The following is a 19482-nucleotide window of genomic DNA, read 5'->3' as shown; positions in this document are numbered from 1 at the left end:
AAGTCCGTGGCATATCATAGTTGTCTTTCTCGCAGCCTATGGCATGCGCTCAAATATTGCACTGCTATCTCCACCGCGCTTACTTCTTCCCCCAGCAGGATATAAGTTTTCCCTTCACCCATGACAGCACACCTGAGAGAGGGATCCGCCCCGCCAGGACAGGAACCTACTGAAATATAAGGGGCGGCACCTCTCCCCCGCTTCAGTTGGATTCCTGTCCTAGGAAGCGAATCCCAGACTGACAGCGGCGGTACCTGTCATGGATGAAGAGCCTAGGGCTGTCCCGGCGCGGGAAAAGCAGGTCGACTTACCTGTAGCGCCGGCCGTCGGTCCCCTGGAAGCGCAGTTCCTGGGGTTCTCCTGCAGGCTCCGGGTTCATGCGGGTGCGGCTAGGCGGCCTCTGTGATCTGGGGCGCTCCTCCGTGCCTCCCTCCCCTCGCGCGGGCCCCGAACCTTCTCCCTCACGACATGGTGGGAGAGCCGGGGGCGGTTTCCGGCCACTGACGTCAGCGGCGCAGAGCATCCTGGGAGCGCGTCACAGAGGCGACGGCAAGATGGCGCCTGGTGCGACGCCGGTCGCATTAGGAAGAATAGCGCTTGGCCGGCGGTCGCAGGGGGGAGGTGAGAAAGAAAAAAGAAGGGAAACGCTCACCAGGCCGGACCTATCTAAAGGAGGAAGGACGTCAGTGCGGCCAAGTAAACCATGGGGTCGGAGCAGGAACGATCACCGTCTCCACCATCTCTGCCCCCATCACAAACCTCCGCTCGCAAGAAATGGCAGCCGTTCAAGCGGCAAAAGCAGCAGTCGCCCAAGCGACTGGTCGGGGGAGACTCCTCGATGTCCAGAGAGCACAGGTCACGTGCTCCACCACAGCCTCCATGTCCGGTACCCGACTTTATGGGTGGTGAGTGATCTCCGTGAATGTTAGTATGTTGTTAATAGGGTCCTTCTTGTGTGTTAATTTCCTTAGGAAAAGGCCAAAAAGCAGGGAGCAAGAGAAACAATAGGGATTTTGCCATATGTAGGAGCCCCCTAGCGAGAGATTGGCAGAAGGACCTTTGCGCCAGCTGTATCCAGCGAACCATGGAGGAGGCGCCGAGCTTTGCAACTAACCTCAGATTGGTCATCAGGTCTGAGGTGGAAGGCTCACTTAAAGTGTTGTTAAAGAAAAAGATTAGGAAAGACTCCCCTAGTTCTTCCTCAGACTCCTCCTCGGCTGTATCTCAGGCCGAACACCCATCCTCCTCCGCCTCGGATAGTGACACAGGTGGCAAACCGTGTTTTCCGGTAGAGGATACAGATGCTCTCCTCAAAGCCATTAGGGTAACCATCGTCCTACAGGAGGAAAAAACGGCTAAGTCTCTGGAAGACGTCATGTTCGGGGGTCTACAGGAAAGAAAGAAATGCACCTTTCCAGTCAATGAGAAAGTCCAGGCACTCCTTGAAAGCGAATGGAAGAAGCCTGAAAGATCGGGAGCACTTCCCTCCTCCTGTAAAAGGAGATACCCCTTTGAACATAAAGACACGGAGATATGGGACAAAGTCCCAAAGATTGACGCAGCAGTGTCCAGGTCGTCTAAAAAATCGGCCCTGCCCCTGGAAGACTCAGGAGTGCTTAGAGACCCGCTAGATAAAAAAAGCAGATTCCTACTTAAGACATACGTGGGAAGCAGCGGCAGGAGGACTAAGACCGGCAATAGCCGGCACCTGCACAGCATGTTCCTTAATGATTTGGCTACAGCAACTGGAAGAGAAAATCGCTTCAAAGGTCTCGAGGGGAAAAAATTTTGGCAGATATGTATCTTCTACACGGAGCAGCAGCTTCTTGGCCGACACTTCCGCCGATTCCATGAGAGCAGCAGGGTTATCAAACGCCGCAAGGTGCGCATTATGGCTTAAAGGTTGTCCAGGACACCTACAGTCTAAAGCTAAGTTGTGCTCTCTTCCGTGTGATGGTCAATTTTTATATGGAAAAAATCTAGATGACATCTTGGAAAAAGCAAGTGATAGAAAGAAGGGCTTCCCCAGGTTTCCAGGAGATCAAAGAAGGCCGTCCTTTCGGAGAGGAAAATTCAACAGGGGCCGTTCTCCGGGGGATAGGAAAAGATGGGAGGACAAAAGGAAGGAGGAGTCTGGATTCATGTTCGGAGGAGCCGCCTCATCCTCAAAAAAATCCCCACAATGATGCCGACATCCTGGTAGGGGGGAGGCTGATGCTTTTGTCCCAGGCCTGGGAAGGTATCTCTTCCAATGCCTGGATCTTAAACATCATAAGAAAAGGCCTCAAAATCCCATTTTTTCAGCGGCCGAGAGCATCATTTGTGGTGACCCCCGTCAGGAAGGGGATAGAGGAACAATTGGCCCTGGAGTCAGAAATCTTAAGTCTGCTAGACAAACGCGTTCTGACCGAAGTCCCATGCGGACAGGAGAGAACGGGTTTCTACTCACCCCTCTTCCTGATAAAAAAAAAAAAAACGGACCAGTCATTCAGAACAATTATAAACCTCAGAGGCCTCAATCAGTGGATAGAAAATCAGACCTTCAAAATGGAATCCGTAACTTCGGCCATAAAACTACTACATCACAATTGTTTTATGGCTGTAGTTGATCTAAAGGATGCCTACTATCACATCCCGATCCACCCAGGTTATCAAAGATACCTAAGAGTCGCTCTCTACATCCATGGCGTCCTCAGTCATTTTCAATTCAGAGCCCTCCCATTCGGTATAGCCATAGCCCCGAGAGTGTTTACGAAAGTCGTAGCGGAGATGACAGCCTTCCTCTGAATCCACAACACAGTTATAATACCCTATTTGGACGATTTCCTAATAGTGGGCAACTCAGAACACCACTGCACAGAGCAGGTAGAAAGGGTAACAAATGCCCTACAGAAACTCCCATTCGGCATAGCCATAGCCCCGAGAGTGTTTACGAAAGTCATAGCGGACATGACAGCCTTCCTCTGAATCCACAACACAATTATAATACCCTATTTGGACGATTTCCTAATAGTGGGCAACTCAGAACACCACTGCACAGAGCAGGTAGAAAGGGTAACAAATGCCCTACAGAAACTCCCATTCGGCATAGCCATAGCCCCGAGAGTGTTTACGAAAGTCATAGCGGACATGACCGCCTTCCTCTGAATCCACAACACAATTATAATACCCTATTTGGACGATTTCCTAATAGTGGGCAACTCAGAACACCACTGCACAGAGCAGGTAGAAAGGGTAACAAATGCCCTACAGAAACTTGGGTGGATGGTAAACATCAAAAAAATCAAAACTACAACCCCCTAGAGACAGATTTTTCTATGGTTCATCCTGGACTCAGAACAACAAACTTGTCTGTTACCAGAGGCCAAGATGGAAAAGATGAGAAATATGACTTTGGCGGCCCTAGACCAACCTCACATTACCCTGAGAAGCGCGATGTCCTTGCTAGGCACCCTGACAGCATGTATCCCAGCGGTCAGGTGGGCACAATTTCATACCCGTCAGCTTCAGGCAGAAATTCTATCAGCACAGAAATCGCTAAGAGGGCGTTTGGAAGGAAGGTTGGGGCTTTCCTTAAAGTTCAAAAACTCTCTCAGATGGTGGTTAGACAGGACAAACCTGATGTCAGGAATGTTGTGGCACAGACCAGTGTCCGACATAATTCTGACAGACACAAGTTCCTCGGAGTGGGGGGCGCACCTAAGGAGACAGGCGGCCCAGGGACCCTGGGGGCCTCAAGAGCAAAATGCATCCTCCAACTTAAGAGAACTACGGGCAGTAAACAAAGCCTTAAAAATCTTTATTCCCCGTCTAAAAGGCCGCAATGTCCGGATCATGTCGGACAACAAAGTGACAGTGGCGTATATCAATCACCAGGGGGAAACACGGTCACACTCCTTAATGAACGCAACCAACGAGATTTTTCACAGAGCAGAGCGACATCTACTCTCCCTGACGGCACTACATATAAGAGGGGTAGAAAACGTAGAAGCCGACTTCCTGAGCCGCAATATACTAAGGCAAGGAGAATGGACCCTAAATCAGTTAGTGTTTCAGAAGATAGTACAACTTTGGGGAGAACCGGTAGTAGACCTCTTTGCCAACAAAACCAAAAGACAGGTAGAGAGGTTTTGTTCGTTAAACACAAAAAAAATGCCATGGGCGGTGGACACATTGCAAATTCTGTGGAATTTCAAACTAGGTTACGCGTTTCCTCCAGTAGCTCTGATCCCAACAGTTGTGAGGAAAATAAGGGAAGATCAAGCCAGAGTGATCTTAATAGCCCCGTTCTGGCCGAAAAGACCCTGATTCTCGCTGCTGCAAATGATGTCCCTCTCGGATCCATGGGTACTACCAGAGATCCCAGACCTGCTAGCTCAGGGTTCAGTATTCCCCAAGCAAGTCAAGGGATTCCATCTGACGGCGTGGAATTTGAAAGGTCACTTTTAAGGGATAGAGGTTTTTCTCCGGGGTTGGTGGCAACGCTGTTGAAAAGTAGGAAGCCAGTAACAACTAAGATATATGGTAGAACATGGAATAAGTTTCTACAGTTCCTGGGGAAGCCGTTAGAACAAAAGCCCCCGATTAAGGCCATCTTGGAATTCTTACAGGCAGGATTACAGCTAGGACTAGCGGTAAATACCCTTAAAGTTCAGGTGTCCGCACTGGGTTCACTATATAACTGCAACATAGCGGCAAACAGATGGGTAGCTAGATTCATTAAATCCTGCCTTAGTTCCAGACCGATCCCATTACCAAGAATAGCCCTATGGCATTTAAACCTGGTGTTAGAAGCCCTTAAGAAAGAGCCATTTGAACCAATTCAACAACTGCCTGCAAAATATCTTACCCTAAAGATCATTATTTTAGTGGCCCTTACATCGGCCCATAGAGTAATTGACTTGCAGGCCCACTCAGTGAATCCACCTTATACCCAGGTGTACCAGGATAGGGTCGTCCTAAAAACAGACCCCGCTTATCTGCCTAAAGTGGTATCAGATTTCCACCGTAGCCAGGAGATTGTCCTCCCCTCCTTGTGTGAGAATCCAAAAAACCCAGGGGAGGAGAAATTCCACAAATTGGATGTAAAAAGGGGCCTATTTGTAGCCTTCCAGGGTGCCAGGAAAGGTTACGGAGTATCAAAAGGGACCATCGCCAGATGGATTAGGGAGGCCATTAGTGTAGCCTACTCAGCTAGTGGCATTCCGATTCCTGACGGCATCAAGTCTCATTCCACTAGAGCCGTGGCGACCTCCTGGGCCGAAAAGGCAGAGGTATCGATAGACCAAATTTGCAAGGCCGCTACCTGGGCCTCACCATCAACCTTCTTTAGACACTATAGATTAAATCTATCCTCCTCTGCTGACTTAACCTTTGGTAGAAGGGTGCTGCAAGCGGTGGTCCCTCCCTAAGGTGTTTCTAAGGCTCCAAAAATCTCTCAGGTGTGCCGTCATGGGTGAAGAGAAAACCACCATGGTTACTTACTGGTAGCCGGTTTTTCCGGAACCCATGACAGCACCCGTATATTCTCCCCCCTTTTCACCGTATGGGTGTGCACGTTAGTAGGGTGTATTTGTGTGATGTGGTGTTGGATAATCATGTAACTAACCGGGAAGTCCTCTCAATGCTCTGTAACCAACTGAAGCGGGGGAGAGGTGCCGCCCCTTATATTTCGGTAGGTTCTTGTCCTGGCGAGGCAGATCCCTCTCTCAGGTGTGCTGTCATGGGTTCCAGAAAAACCGGCTACCGGTAAGTACCCATGGTGGTTTTCTGTTCCTCCTTGTCATGATCCATGCGGGATCATGTCAGATAAGAGCACTGGTAACCTTTTTTTTTTCCTGTGTCTAAGCTTTGTGCTTAGAGTTAGTTTTGCCCCCGGTGGCCAGTATGGTCATTGCACTGGTGTTTTTAGAGATAGTTTTTGCCCCGGTGGTGGTTAGTGTAATTGCACGGCAATCACTAACAGGTGTGTTTACTCAATAAATGTGTGTCAGTTGTGCTCACTCACGTGGGTGATATTGTTGGTCTTTTCCAACCATCCTGGGTGAAGGAAGGAGCTGAGGAGAGTCCAGGGCAGCTCAGTCAGAGTCCTGGAGTGGCAGCTATGGTGTCAGCGAGGAGTTCGTGTAAAGCATGGTGGAGTGGCAGCTATGGTGTCAGTGAAGAATTCTTGCAAAGCTTGGTGGAGTGGCAGCTATGGTGGAGAGCTGCACTCAGTTGCTGGAAGCTGCACTCAGGTGCTGGACTCCGTTGCTGAACAGTTGCACTCAGGTGCTGGACACTGTGGCTGGAAGCTGCACTCAGTTGCTGGACTCTGGTGCTCCAGGGCGGCACTCGGGTGCTGGACGATGTTGCTGTAAAGCTGCACCCAGGTGTTGGACACGGTGGGAGGAAGATGCACTCAGGTGTTGGACTCTGTTGCCAGGAGCAAGTGCATCAGAATAAAGCTAAGTGTTTCCCTGTTTGTCACTTTTCCTCATGTTGGTGTTAGTACAGCGGTGGGGCCAGTGCCTGCACCACCCAGCTCCCTAGTAAGGAATAGGTGTAGAGTTTGCTAGGGTGACAGGTATCCTGATCGGCGACAGGTGAGGAGCCTGTATAGGGAACGTTAGGCGTGTTAGGGACACTGACTCAGGGGAGTGAAGGAGGTCTCTACGTCCCCCGTTCCCTATCGCAGGGCCCACCGTTGTAAATGTTTCCCTACCCCCTGTGTCTTGTTGTATTAGTTACCGGCCTGCTGGCCGTGTCACACAGGACGGGGCACGTGACACTCGTTCATGGAGCTGAAGTCTGGGAAGAGATTGGATAGTCTCCTGAGGAGAGTGTCCCTTACTGCTGAGTATTTGTTGCAGTGTAGCAGGAAGTGGGTCTCATCCTCCAGGGCCTCCAGGTCACAGTGTAGGCACAGTCTGTCTTCCCTGGGCTTGTAGCTCTGTTTATGCAGGCAGACCTCGATGGCCAGATTGTGGGCACTGAGTCTATACCGGCTCAGGATCTGTCGGTCTCTATATGCATACATACATACATACATGCATGCATGCATGCATACATACACACACTACCGTTCAAAAGTTTGGGGTCACCCAGACAATTTTGTGTTTTCCGTGAAGATTCATACTTTTATTAATCATGAGTTGCCAAATGAATTTAAAATCAAATCCAGACATTGACAAGGTTTGAAAAAATTTTTTTATTTGAGATAATAATTTTCTCCTTCAAACTTTGCTTTCGTCAAAGAATGCTCCCTTTGCAGCAATTACAGCATTACAGACATTTGGCATTCTAGCAGTTAATTTGCTGAGGTAATCTGGAGAAATTTCACCCCATGTTTCCAGAAGCCCCTCCCTCAAGTTAGTTTGGCTTGATAGGCACTTTTTGTGTACCATACGGTCAAGCTGCTCACACAACATGTCAATGGGGTTGAGATCTGGCCACTCAATTACAGATAGAATACCAGCTGCCTGCTTCTTCCCTAAATAGTTCTTGCATAATTTGGAGGTGTGCTTTGGGTCATTGTCCTGTTGTAGGATGAAATTGGCTCCAATCAAGCACTGTTCACAGGGTATTGCATGTCGTTGCAAAATGGAGTGATGGCATTCCTTATTCAAAATTCCTTTTACCTTTTACAAATCTCCCACTTTACCAGCACCAAAGCAACCCCAGACCATCACATTACCCCCACCATGCTTGACAGATGGCGTTAGGCATTCTTCCAGCATCTTTTCAGTTGTTCTGCGTCTCACAAATGTTCTTTTGTGTAATCCAAACACCTCAAACTTGGATTTGTCTGTCCATAACACTTTTTTTTCCAGTCTTCCTCTGCCCAATGTCTGTATTCTTTTGCCCATATTAATCTTTTCCTTTTATTAGTCTGTCTCAGATATGGCTTTTTCTCCTTCACCTCATTGGGGGGACACAGATACTGTGGGTGTATGCTTCTGCCGCTAGGAGGCTGACACTAAGTGAAAAAAAGAGGTTAGCTCCTCCTCCGCCGTATACACCCTTGCCCCTATTGCGGGCAGAAATCAGTTTTTGCGTAGTGTCTGTTGGAGGCACACGTCGGTCTGTCTCAAGACTGACCTTTTTTTTTTTTTTTCTTTTTCCCCCATGAAGATAAGACAGGGGCGACGGACCCTATTGAAAGGGTCCGATCTCCCCAAACCAACAACGGGCGAGCACATCCGAGTGTCCCTCCACGTATCCTCTCCCGCAATGGGGATTTTTTTCCGGATGTTCCCTTTTTTCACATGAAGATGAGATAGGGGCAACGGATCCTATTGAAAAGGTCCGATCTCCCCAAACCAGCAACGGGCGAGCACGTGCGAGTGTCCCTCCACGTATCCTCTCCCGCACCGTGGGACATGATGCCGGACTTAGCCCTGTCCATGGCCGGAGACTATGTAATCAATGCGTCTTTGGATGCGGCCAATTGCTCAGCACTTGCTGCCGCTAACGCAATTTCTATCAGAAGAGCCCTATGGTTAAGGATATGGCGAGCCGATTCTACTTCTAAGAAGTCCTTGACTTCCCTGCCTTATCAGTGCGGCCTGTTATGATTGAGTCACCGTAGGAGGCAAAAACAGAACTGCTAGCTAAGTCCAGAAAACCAGAGAAGTTGGCAGCTATCGGATTGCAGACCCCTGAACCTATCAACACAACTAGCAGTAGCCGTGGGGGGTTCCTACGATGCCCTAGACCCCTCGATCACAGCCGGAGAATTAAATAGGCCTAAAGAAAGAAAGGGGAAATCTAAACTGCCCCAGAGCAGACCCCAAAGCAATAGGCAGCCCCCAACATATAATGACGGTGAAGCAAGATGAAAACACTAACACAGACAGAAGGATAGACTGAGCAAAGACGGGGCCCAAGCTAACTAGATAGAAAAGGACAGGAAGGCTGCTGTCTGCAATCCGTGAAAAACCCTATGAAAATAAGAGCCAACAGACTGACAGTGAAAAAGGCCCTGAAGACGCTAGGCTTCAAAAAAGCCTCAGTACTCAGTCAGTACTCAGGAATATTCTGAAGACAGAGCAACAGGCAAAAGGAGATTCAGCTCACCCCAGCAGGGAATGGCAGAATCCAGAAAAGCAAGGAAAACAAAAACAAATGCTAACAGGCAAAGCAAAAAACTTAGCTTTCGAGGAGCAGGAATCAGACTGGTGTCCTAGAAGTCCACAGAGAAATCACCCGCAGGGCAGAAGGGCGTCGGCAGCCTTATATCCAGTCCGTGACTCCACTCAGCCAGTCATCCTCATTAGGCTCAGGTGCCTGATAATCAGGCTCATTACCTTCCTTTACCAGAATAGGGAGTTCACCAGACCTCAGTGACGAAGGGGAAAATGAACTCACAACAGTACCTCCCCCTTGAGGAGGGGTCACCGAACCCTCAACCACACCACCAGGGCGATCAGGGTGAGCCCGATGAAAGGCACGCACCAATCTTTTGGCATGAATATCAGAGGCAGAGACCCAGGAATTATCCTCCTGACCATAACCCTTCCACTTAACCAAATACTGGAGTCTCCGTCTAGCCAAACGGGAATCCAGTATTTTCTCTACCTCATATTCCATGTTACCTTCAACCAATACAGGGTCTGGAGGTGCCACCCCAGGAACAACTGGTTCAACAAACCTCTTCAACAAGGACTTATGGAACACATTACGGATTTTAAATGTGACGGGAAGAGCCAAACGAAAAGAGACCGGATTAATAATCTCCAAAATCTTGTAAGGTCCAATAAATCTAGGCTTAAACTTAGGAGAAGCCACCTTCATAGCAATATTTTTTGATGATAACCACACCATATCACCAATCTTAAACTGGGGACCAATGGTCCTATGTCGATTGGAAAACCGCTGGGCCTTTTCCTGGGAGAGAGATAACTTATCCACCACTTGGTCCAAGATCTGGTGCATTCTCTCCACCACAGTGTCAACACCTGGGCAGGCAGAAGGCTCTACCTGCCCTGAAGAAAATCGAGGATGAAACCCAAAGTTACAAAAAAAAGGTGACATCAAAGTGGCAGAACTAGCTCTATTATTTAAAGCAAATTCGGCCAAGGGCAAAAATGAAACCCAATCATCCTGATCAGCGGAAATAAAACATCTCAAATACGACTCCAAGGTCTGGTTTGTTCGCTCTGTCTGCCCATTGGTCTGAGGGTGAAAAGCAGAGGAGAAGGACAACTGAATTCCCAGCTTGGAACAGAAAGTCCTCCAAAATCTAGACACAAACTGAACTCCTCTGTCAGATACAATGTTCTCAGGAATCCCGTGTAAGCGAACCACCTGTTGCAAAAACAGGGGCACCAACTCAGAGGAAGATGGCAACTTAGGGAGTGGTACAAGATGAACCATCTTAGAGAACCTATCACAAATCACCCAAATAACAGTCATTCTTTGAGAGACCGGCATATCAGAGATGAAATCCATTGAAATATGGGTCCATGGCCTCCTGGGGACCGACAAAGGCATCAACAACCCACTAGAGCGAGAACAAGATTTAGACCGGGAGCAAGTCCCACAGGACTGCACAAAATTCCTGACATCATGAGACAAGGTGGGCCACCAAAAAGAGCGACTCACCAGATCTCTAGTACCAAAAATACCTGGATGACCAGCCAATGCAGAGCAATGAACTTCAGACATCACTCTCTTCTTCCACTGGTCAGGAACATACAACTTTCCACTGGGACAACGCTCAGGTTTGTCCTCCTGGAACTCTTGCAGAGCAAGTCTCAAATCGGGCGAGATGGCAGAAAGAACTACCCCTTCGCCTAAGATGGTAGCAGGCTTGGTCACAACAGGAGATTCAGCAAAGAAACTCCTAGAGAGGGCGTCTGCCTTGACATTCTTAGTTCCAGGAAGAAAAGAGACCACAAAATCAAAACGTGTAAAAAACCATGCCCACCTAGCCTGTCTAGGGTTCAAGCGTTTAGCCGACTTTAGGTAAATCAAATTCTTGTGGTCAGTGAGGACCACAACTTGATGTTTAGCTCCCTCCAACCAATGTCTCCACTCCTCAAATGCCCATTTCATGGCCAACAGTTCCCGATTCCCCACATCATAGTTACGTTCAGATGGAGAGAACTTTCGGGAAAAGAAAGCACAGGGATTCATTTTAGATGTTACAGGATCCTTTTGGGACAAAACAGCTCCTGCACAAATCTCAGAAGCATCCACCTCTACCTGGAACGGGAGTGAGACATCAGGTTGCCGCAAAACCGGGGCGGAGGTAAATCTTCGCTTCAGCTCCTGAAAGGAAGCAACAGCCTCCGGAGACCAATTCAACACATCAGCACCCTTCTTAGTCAGATCAGTCAATGGCTTGGAAATACTAGAAAATTTTGCTATAAATTTCCGATAATTAGCAAAACCCAAAAACTTCTAGAGGGCCTTCAAAGAAGTGGGCTGAACCCAATCATAAATGGCCTGTACCTTGGCCGGGTCCATTTCAATAGTTGACGGAGACAAAATAAATCCCAAAAATGAAATCCTCTGTACTCCAAAAAGGCATTTCGATCCTTTGACATACAGGGAATTCTCCCTCAAGATCCGGAACACAGTCCGAATATGTTCCACATGAGAATCCCAATCCTTGGAAAAGATCAAAATATCATCCAGATAGATAATCAAAAATTTATCGACAAAGTCTCGGAAAATATCGTTCATGAAGCACTGGAAGACAGAAGGGGCATTAGTGAGCCCAAAAGGCATCACCAGGTACTCAAAATGTCCCTCCGGAGTATTAAACGCCGTCTTCCATTCATCCCCCTGCTTAATGCGGATAAGATTATACGCCCCCCTGAGGTCAAGCTTGGTAAACCAGCAAGCACCTCTAACTCTAGAGAATAGATCCAAAATCAGGGGTAACGCATACTGATATTTAATAGTAATTTTATTGAGGGCACGATAATCAATACAAGGCCTTAAAGAACCATCCTTTTTGGCCACAAAAAAAAAACCGGCACATAAGGGTGAAGAGGATGGTCTAATATGACCCTTCTCCAACGCCTCCTTAATATAGGACCGCATAGCCTCGTGCTCGGGTACAGATAAATTGAAGAGCCGACCCTTGGGAAATTTACACCCCGGGCTTAGTTCAATTGCACAGTCATAACTCCTATGAGGAGGCAAGGACGCAGATTCATTCTCACTAAATACATCATAAAAGTCCGCCAAATAGTCAGGAACATCATGCGACTGAGGAGAGGTGGAAAATACCGGAGCCTCACTAAAGGCACACCGACAACCCCAACTCACCACAGACACAGATTTCCAATCCAAAACTGGATTATGAATTTGCAACCAGGGAAACCCCAGAACAACGGCATCATGCAGACCATGCAACACCAAAAATCTGCAATTTTCTTGATGGTCTGGGGCGACCCGCATGACCACCTGGGTCCAAAACTGAGGTTTATTTTTAGCCAAAGGAGTAGCATCAATCCCCCTCAAAGGGATAGGCGTCTGCAGAGGTGTCATCGGAAATCCACAACATTTAGCAAAATCCAAGTCCATTAGGTTTAGCACTGCTCCCGAATCCACAAAAGCCTTGGCGGAAAATGTGGACAGGGAGCAGATCAGAGTAATTGCCAGAAGAAACTTAGGTTGAACACCACCAACAGAAAACGTGTGTGCAAAGCGTTTCTCTCGTTTAGGACAAACAGAAATAATATGCGAGGCATCTCCACAGAAAAAACACAGCTTATTACGCCTTCTGAACTCCTGACGTTGCGCCTTAGACAAAACTCTATCACATTGCATAGGTTCAGACGTCTGTTCAACCGGTGGCAACACCTCTCGTGCAATCCTGCGTTCACGTAAACGCCGATCAACCTGAATGGCTAATGACATAGAATCGTCCAGACCAGAGGGAACAGGAAATCCCACCATAGTATCTTTTACGGCTTCTGACAAACCCTTCCGAAAGAGAGCAGCCAAGGCATTATCATTCCAGGTAGTAAGGACCGCCCACTTTCGGAACTTTTGACAGTACAACTCTGCAGAATCTCGACCCTGGTTCAATGCCAACAGGGTCTTTTTAGCCTGATCAATAGCATTAGGTTCGTCATACAACAACCCCAAAGCTTGAAAGAATGCGTTCACATTAGTCAGAATAGGATCATCTGGTTTCAAAGAAAACGCCCAATCCTGGGGATCGCCACGCAGCAAAGAGATGACAATTTTAACCTGCTGCGCGGAGCTCCCTGACGAGTTAGGCTTCAAGGCAAAAAATAATTTACAATTATTTTTGAAACTCAAAAATTTAGATCGATCCCCAAAAAATACATCAGGTGTAGGGATCTTTGGTTCAACAGCATGCGAATGAGCAAGGTAGGCGGAAATTCCCCGCACTTCCGCAGTGAGCTGCTCCACACGATCAGACAATTGCTTTATCTCCATTGAGAGAAAAAAAAATTCCCCCTGCGGCCTCAGAGATATAGAGGAAAGAATATACACACACTTTTTTTTTTTTTTTTAAGTACAATTCTTTCCTGCTATTGAGTACCCTAGGATCTGCGGTATGGCGGGTGATTCTGTTATGATTGAGTCACCGTAGGAGGCAAAAACAGAAATGCTAGCTAAGTCCAGAAAACCAGAGAAGTTGGCAGCTATCGGATTGCAGACCCCTGAACCTATCAACACAACTAGCAGTAGCCGTGGGGGGTTCCTACGATGCCCTAGACCCCTCGATCACAGCCGGAGAATTAAATAGGCCTAAAGAAAGAAAGGGGAAATCTAAACTGCCCCAGAGCAGACCCCAAAGCAATAGGCAGCCCCCAACATATAATGACGGTGAAGCAAGATGAAAACACTAACACAGACAGAAGGATAGACTGAGCAAAGACGGGGCCCAAGCTAACTAGATAGAAAAGGACAGGAAGGCTGCTGTCTGCAATCCGTGAAAAACCCTATGAAAATAAGAGCCAACAGACTGACAGTAAAAAAGGCCCTGAAGACGCTAGGCTTCAAAAAAGCTATGTCAGTACTCAGGAATATTCTGAAGACAGAGCAACAGGCAAAAGGAGATTCAGCTCACCCGAGCAGGGAATGGTAGAATCCAGAAAAGCAAGGAAAACAAAAACAAATGCTAACAGGCAAAGCAAAAAACTTAGCTTTCGAGGAGCAGGAATCAGACTGGTGTCCTAGAAGTCCACAGAGAAATCACCCGCAGGGCAGAAGGGCGTCGGCAGCCTTATATCCAGTCCGTGACTCCACTCAGCCAGTCATCCTCATTAGGCTCAGGTGCCTGATAATCAGGCTCATTACCTTCCTTTACCAGAATAGGGAGTTCACCAGACCTCAGTGACGAAGGGGAAAATGAACTCACAACAGCAGCCGCCTATTTGGGGAGAAGTTGGATCAACTTATCTCCGACTCCACAGGAGGAAAGAGCGGGTTTCTCCCTCAACAAAAGGTCAAAATGCTTTTTCGTCACCCATTTCAGGCACGTTTTCGGGCCTTTTCGCAACCCCAGGTGGACTACAGCGGCTAATTCCGCCGCCTCAGGCTGCCCCAACCATAATAGGGAGCGTCAGGTCTCATATAGAGCCAACCCATTGGGGAGAATGCGTACTCCGCATCCCAGATCGAGGGGATCCACATCCCAAAGATCGTCGGCCAAATGACTCGAGGCCTTTACCAGACGACACCAGCAAGGGGGGCGGCCGCCTACTCTGGTTTCACCACGTCTGGGTCAATGTCGCTCACGACGCATGGGTAAAGGGATTGGTGGCCTCTGGTTACAAAATAGAATTTGTCAGATACCCTCCAAGACGGTTATTTCTTTCCCGGCTTCCCAGGGTGGATACCCAGGCAAGGGCTCTATTGGGAGCCATCACATCGCTCCAGCACAATGGAGTCATTGTTCCAGTGCCGGAACACGAAAGCTCAGGGGTTCTATTCCAACCTTTTTACGGTTCCCAAAAAGGACGGGTCTGTCTGGCCTGTTTTGGACCTAAAGCTTCTGAACAAATTCATCAGGATCAGACATTTCCGGATGGAGTCTCTCCGTTCAGTCATATCGGCCATGAAGCAGGGAGAATACTTGGCCTCAATAGACATCCAGGACGCATATCTGCATATTCCCATTTTTTCTCCTCATCAGAGGTTTCTACGCTTCGCCATCAGCGATCAACATTTTCAGTTCGTAGCGCTACCCTTCGGGCTAGCCACGGTTCCCAGAGTGTTCACAAAGGTTATGGCAGTTGTCATGGCCATACTGCATTCTCGAGGCATAGTCGTCTTGCCTTATCTGGACGACCTCTTGGTCAAGGGCCCGTCAATACGGGCATGCGAGGGAAATGTCAACACCACGCTAGATACTCTTGCCCCCTTAGGATGGTTGGTCAATGCGAAGAAGTCATCCCTTGTGCCAGCTCAGATGATCTCTTTCCGAGGAATGATCTTCGACACTTGCCGAGGGTTAGTAATTCTCCCTCAGGAAAAGGCGCTAGCTCTCCGGCAGGGAGTCCGGACACGTCGCCAACCAGTCCCTCATGGTGGCAGCAATGGAAGCGATTCCTTTCGCCCAGTTCCATCTTCGCCCCCTGCAGCGTGCCCTCTTGTCAGCCTGGGACAAGAATCCTTTCACACTCGATCGGCGGTGCCGACTGTCCTCTCAAGTTAGGCAGTCACTCGGATGGTGGATAACCAGTTCCTCTCTGTCCCAGGGGAAACCTTTCCCCCCAAATCATTGGCTGTTAATGACAACCGACGCCAGTCTCCTCGGCTGGGGAGCGATGTTTCACCACCACACAACCCAGGGACGGTGGTCACCACAGGAGGCACGCCTCCCGATCAACTTATTGGAGATGCGAGCAATTCCGCTGGCTCTGCAGAAGTTTCATCACTTTCTAGGATGCCGCCCCGTCCGGATTCAATCAGACAATGCCACGGCGGTGGTTTACATAAATCACCAGGGGGGCACCCGCAGCAGAGCAACCATGCGTGAGGTGGGGCACGTTTTTCAGGGGGCCGAAGCAAACCACTCGGTGATTTCGGCTGTCCACATCCCGGGCGTGGAAAATTGGGCGGCAGACTTTCTCAGCCAGCAGGGTCTTGCATCCGGAGAGTGGTCTCTACATCCCGAAGTTTTTCAGCAGATTTGTCATCTGTGGGGAGCTCCGGATGTGGACCTGATGTCGCTCGGGCCAGGGACCCGCAGGCATTCGCGGTGGACGCGTTGGTTCTGCCATGGAACCCATATCTATTTCCCCCACTGCCACTACTTCTGAGAGTCATCAAAAGGATCAAGACGGAAGGGGTGCCGGCGATTCTGCTTACCCCAGACTGGCCCCGTCGAGCGTGGTGCACAGATGTAATGCAGCTGCTCGCCGACGTTCCTTGGAGCCTGCCAGAGCGCTCAGATCTACTGTCTCAAGGGCCGATTTGCCACCCGAACTCAGGGACCCTGTGTTTTGACGGCATGGCCGTTGGATCTTGGATTCTAACCCAGGCAGGGTTTGGGAGCGAGGTGGTCGCTACAATGATTAGCTCCCGGAAGCCTGCTTCAGCACGAATTTACCACCAAACCTGGAAGGTGTTCTGTTGTGAACTCATTTTCTAGTCTACCAGTTGTGAGCTCTCCTTCCGGGCTCCCTTTGGTGGCAACAGGAGGTAGTGAGGTTGATTTAATTAGTAGAGATCTGTCACCTGATGATGAGGATAACGATTGGATCTCTGGAATCTCAGACTGGATTTAAGACAGCCGACGCCCTATTCTGGTGCTGGTGATTCCTTCTGGCTTTTCAGGTCTTGGTTTTAAGCTCTGTTCCAGTCATCTCAAGCTAAGTGTTTCTGCTAATGTTCACACTTGATTTTGTTGGTCTATTCAGTTTTTTGTGTGGTCAGCCAGCCCCAGCTGGGGCTGTGCTGAATTTCCACTCTTATTTATTTGTATTTGCCAATTTGCTTTTTGTCCCTTATTAGATTGGCCTCTTTTTTGCTCTGTCTCAGAATATTTCAGAGTGCTGATATAGTGGGAGAAGTCTAGTGACTTCAGGGTTAATTTTGTTATCAGAAGTGTTGGACATTATTTTTGTAGGGTTTTTTGGGCAGATTGCAGTGTCTTTCCTTTCCTGTCCTTTCTGGTTAGTTTGGGCCCCATCATTTGCTCAGCCTATTTTCCTGCCTGTGTTTGTATTTTCATCTTGTTTCACCGTCAATACATGTGTGGGGGGCTGTCTATTCCTTTGGGGTCTGCTCTGGGGCAGTTAGTTTTCCCCTTTTCTTGCTTTAGGCTTATTTAGTCCTCCGGCTGTGACGAGGCGTCTAGATTCATCGTAGGAATGCTCCACGGCTGCTGCTAGTTGTGTGTTTAGGATCAGGGGTCTGCAATCTGCATAGTTACCAACCTCTCTGGTTTTCTGTGACTTTGCTTGTTTAGTTTTCCTCCTCGGTGACCCATTCATAACAGTGTTCTTTGCTTGGTGTCGAGGCCTCGGTGTTTCTCTGCTGAGATTCTCGATCCCCAACATCTTGGCTTTTCTCCAGTCGGGCTTAGACTCGGCCCTTGCCCCAAGTTCCCTCAGGAGACAAATATCGGCCTTATCCGTCCTGTTCCAGCGCAGAATTGCTACCAATTTGCAGGTGGTTTTGCCTTCATTTTGTCCAGCACCGATGCACCATGTGGAAAAGGCTCTTCACACGTTAGAACTGGTAAGAGCCCTCCGGAGGTATGTGTCGCGGACGGCACCCTTTCGTCAGACGGACACGCTTTTCGTGCTCCCCGAAGGGCGCAGGAAGGGACTCGCTGACTCAAAATTGACCATAGCCAGATGGATTCATTGGACGATTAAGGAGTCCTACCTTATTAGAGGCACACCGATTCCAGCAGGGATCAGAACGCACTCTACTCGGGCAGTTGGTGCCTCTTGGGCACTTCGGCACCAGGCTTCGATGGAACAGGTTTGCAAGGCAGCAACCTGGCCCAGCCTGCACACTTTTGCCAAACATTATAATATCCAAACTCAGGCCTCAGCGGATGTGAGCCTGGGTAGAAGGATTCTCCAACAGCGGTGGCGCACCTTTAAACAAGAGGTGCTTGTAGCTCGGATCAGTGAGTCAATCTCCCACCCAGGGACTGCTTTAGGACGTTCCACAGTATCCCCAATGAGGCGAAGGAGAAACATGGATTTTTGTGATAACTCACCGTAAAATCCTTTTCTCCGAGACACTCATTGGGGGACACAGCACCCAGCCTATTAGCCAGTTGGCTCTTGTTTTGTTTAAATTAATTTACTTATTTGATAAGAGTGGTGTTTTCTTTGGACCTGTGGTACCTGTATTAAAGCTGATTTTGTTGTCCTCCTACTGCTTTGGCACCAAACTGATTTCCGCCCGCAATAGGGGCAAGGGTGTATACGGCGGAGGAGGAGCTAACCTCTTTTTTTTCACTAAAGGGCATGTCACACTAAGAGATATCGCTAGCAATATCGCTATAACTAGTGACGTTATAGCGATATTGCTAGCGATATCGCTGTGTCTGATACTTACCTACGACCGGCTCCCCCGCTGGTTATTGCTGATCGCACGAGAACGTCCAGGACCGTTTCTCGTCGTCGGCTTCCTGCGGCGCTTCCTGTGGAGAGGCGAGCGACGCGTGGAGCCGGGCGGGAGGACGCAGGATCGCCTAGTGTGACAGGTAAGTAGCGACCCCCGTCCCCAGCGATGTCGCTGGTGTGATCTACCTGTGTGGCAGCTCACTAGCGACCACTTAGCGATGTACCAGCGATCCTGACCGCGTCATATCGCTGGTCGGGATCGCTGGTACATCGCTAAGTGTGACAGTACCTTTAGTGTCAGCCTCCTAGCGGCAGAAGCATACACCCACAGTATCTGTGTCCCCCAATGAGCGTCTCGGAGAAAAGAATTTTACGGTGAGTTATCACAAAAATCCATGTTTCTTTGCCACTCTGCCCTGAAGGCCAGCATCTCGGAGTCGCCTCTTCACTGTAGACATTGACACTGGCATTGTGTGTGTACTATTTAATGAAGCTGCCAGTTGAGGACCTGTGAGGCGTCGATTTCTCCAACTACAGACTCTAATGTACTTGTTGCACAGTTGTGCAGCGGGGCCTCCCATTTTTCTTTCTACTCTGGTTAGAGCCTGTTTTGTGCTCTCCTCTGAAGGGAGTAGTACACGCCGTTGTAGAAAATCTTCAGTTTCTTGGCAATTTCTCGCATTGAATAGCCTTCATTTCTAAGAACAAGAATAGACTGTCGAGTTTCACATGAAAGTTCTTTTTTTCTGGCCATTTTGAGAGTTTAATGGAACCAACAAATGTAATGCTCCAGATTCTCAACTAGCTCAAAGGAAGGTCAGGTTTATAGCTTCTCTAATCAGCCAAACTGTTTTCAGCTGTGCTAACATACTTGCACAACAAGGGTTTTCGAAGGTATTCTAACCATCCATTAGCCGCCTTACACAGTTAGCAAACACAAAGTACCATACGAACACTGGAGTGATGGTTGTTGGAA

General features: G+C 48.7%; 1 protein-coding gene across 1 annotated transcript in view; it reads left to right on the top strand.

Annotated features, from left to right (window-relative positions):
• ACAP2 (ArfGAP with coiled-coil, ankyrin repeat and PH domains 2) overlaps window positions 1-19482 on the top strand; it is a 182906-nt gene that overhangs the window by 149369 nt on the left and 14055 nt on the right. The window lies entirely within an intron of this gene.

Source organism: Dendrobates tinctorius, unplaced genomic scaffold (assembly GCF_039654945.1).
Source record: "Dendrobates tinctorius isolate UK_male_01 unplaced genomic scaffold, ASM3965494v1 ptg000060l, whole genome shotgun sequence".
Classification (NCBI taxonomy): domain Eukaryota; kingdom Metazoa; phylum Chordata; class Amphibia; order Anura; family Dendrobatidae; genus Dendrobates; species Dendrobates tinctorius.
This window is presented reverse-complemented; position numbering and strand designations above follow the sequence as displayed.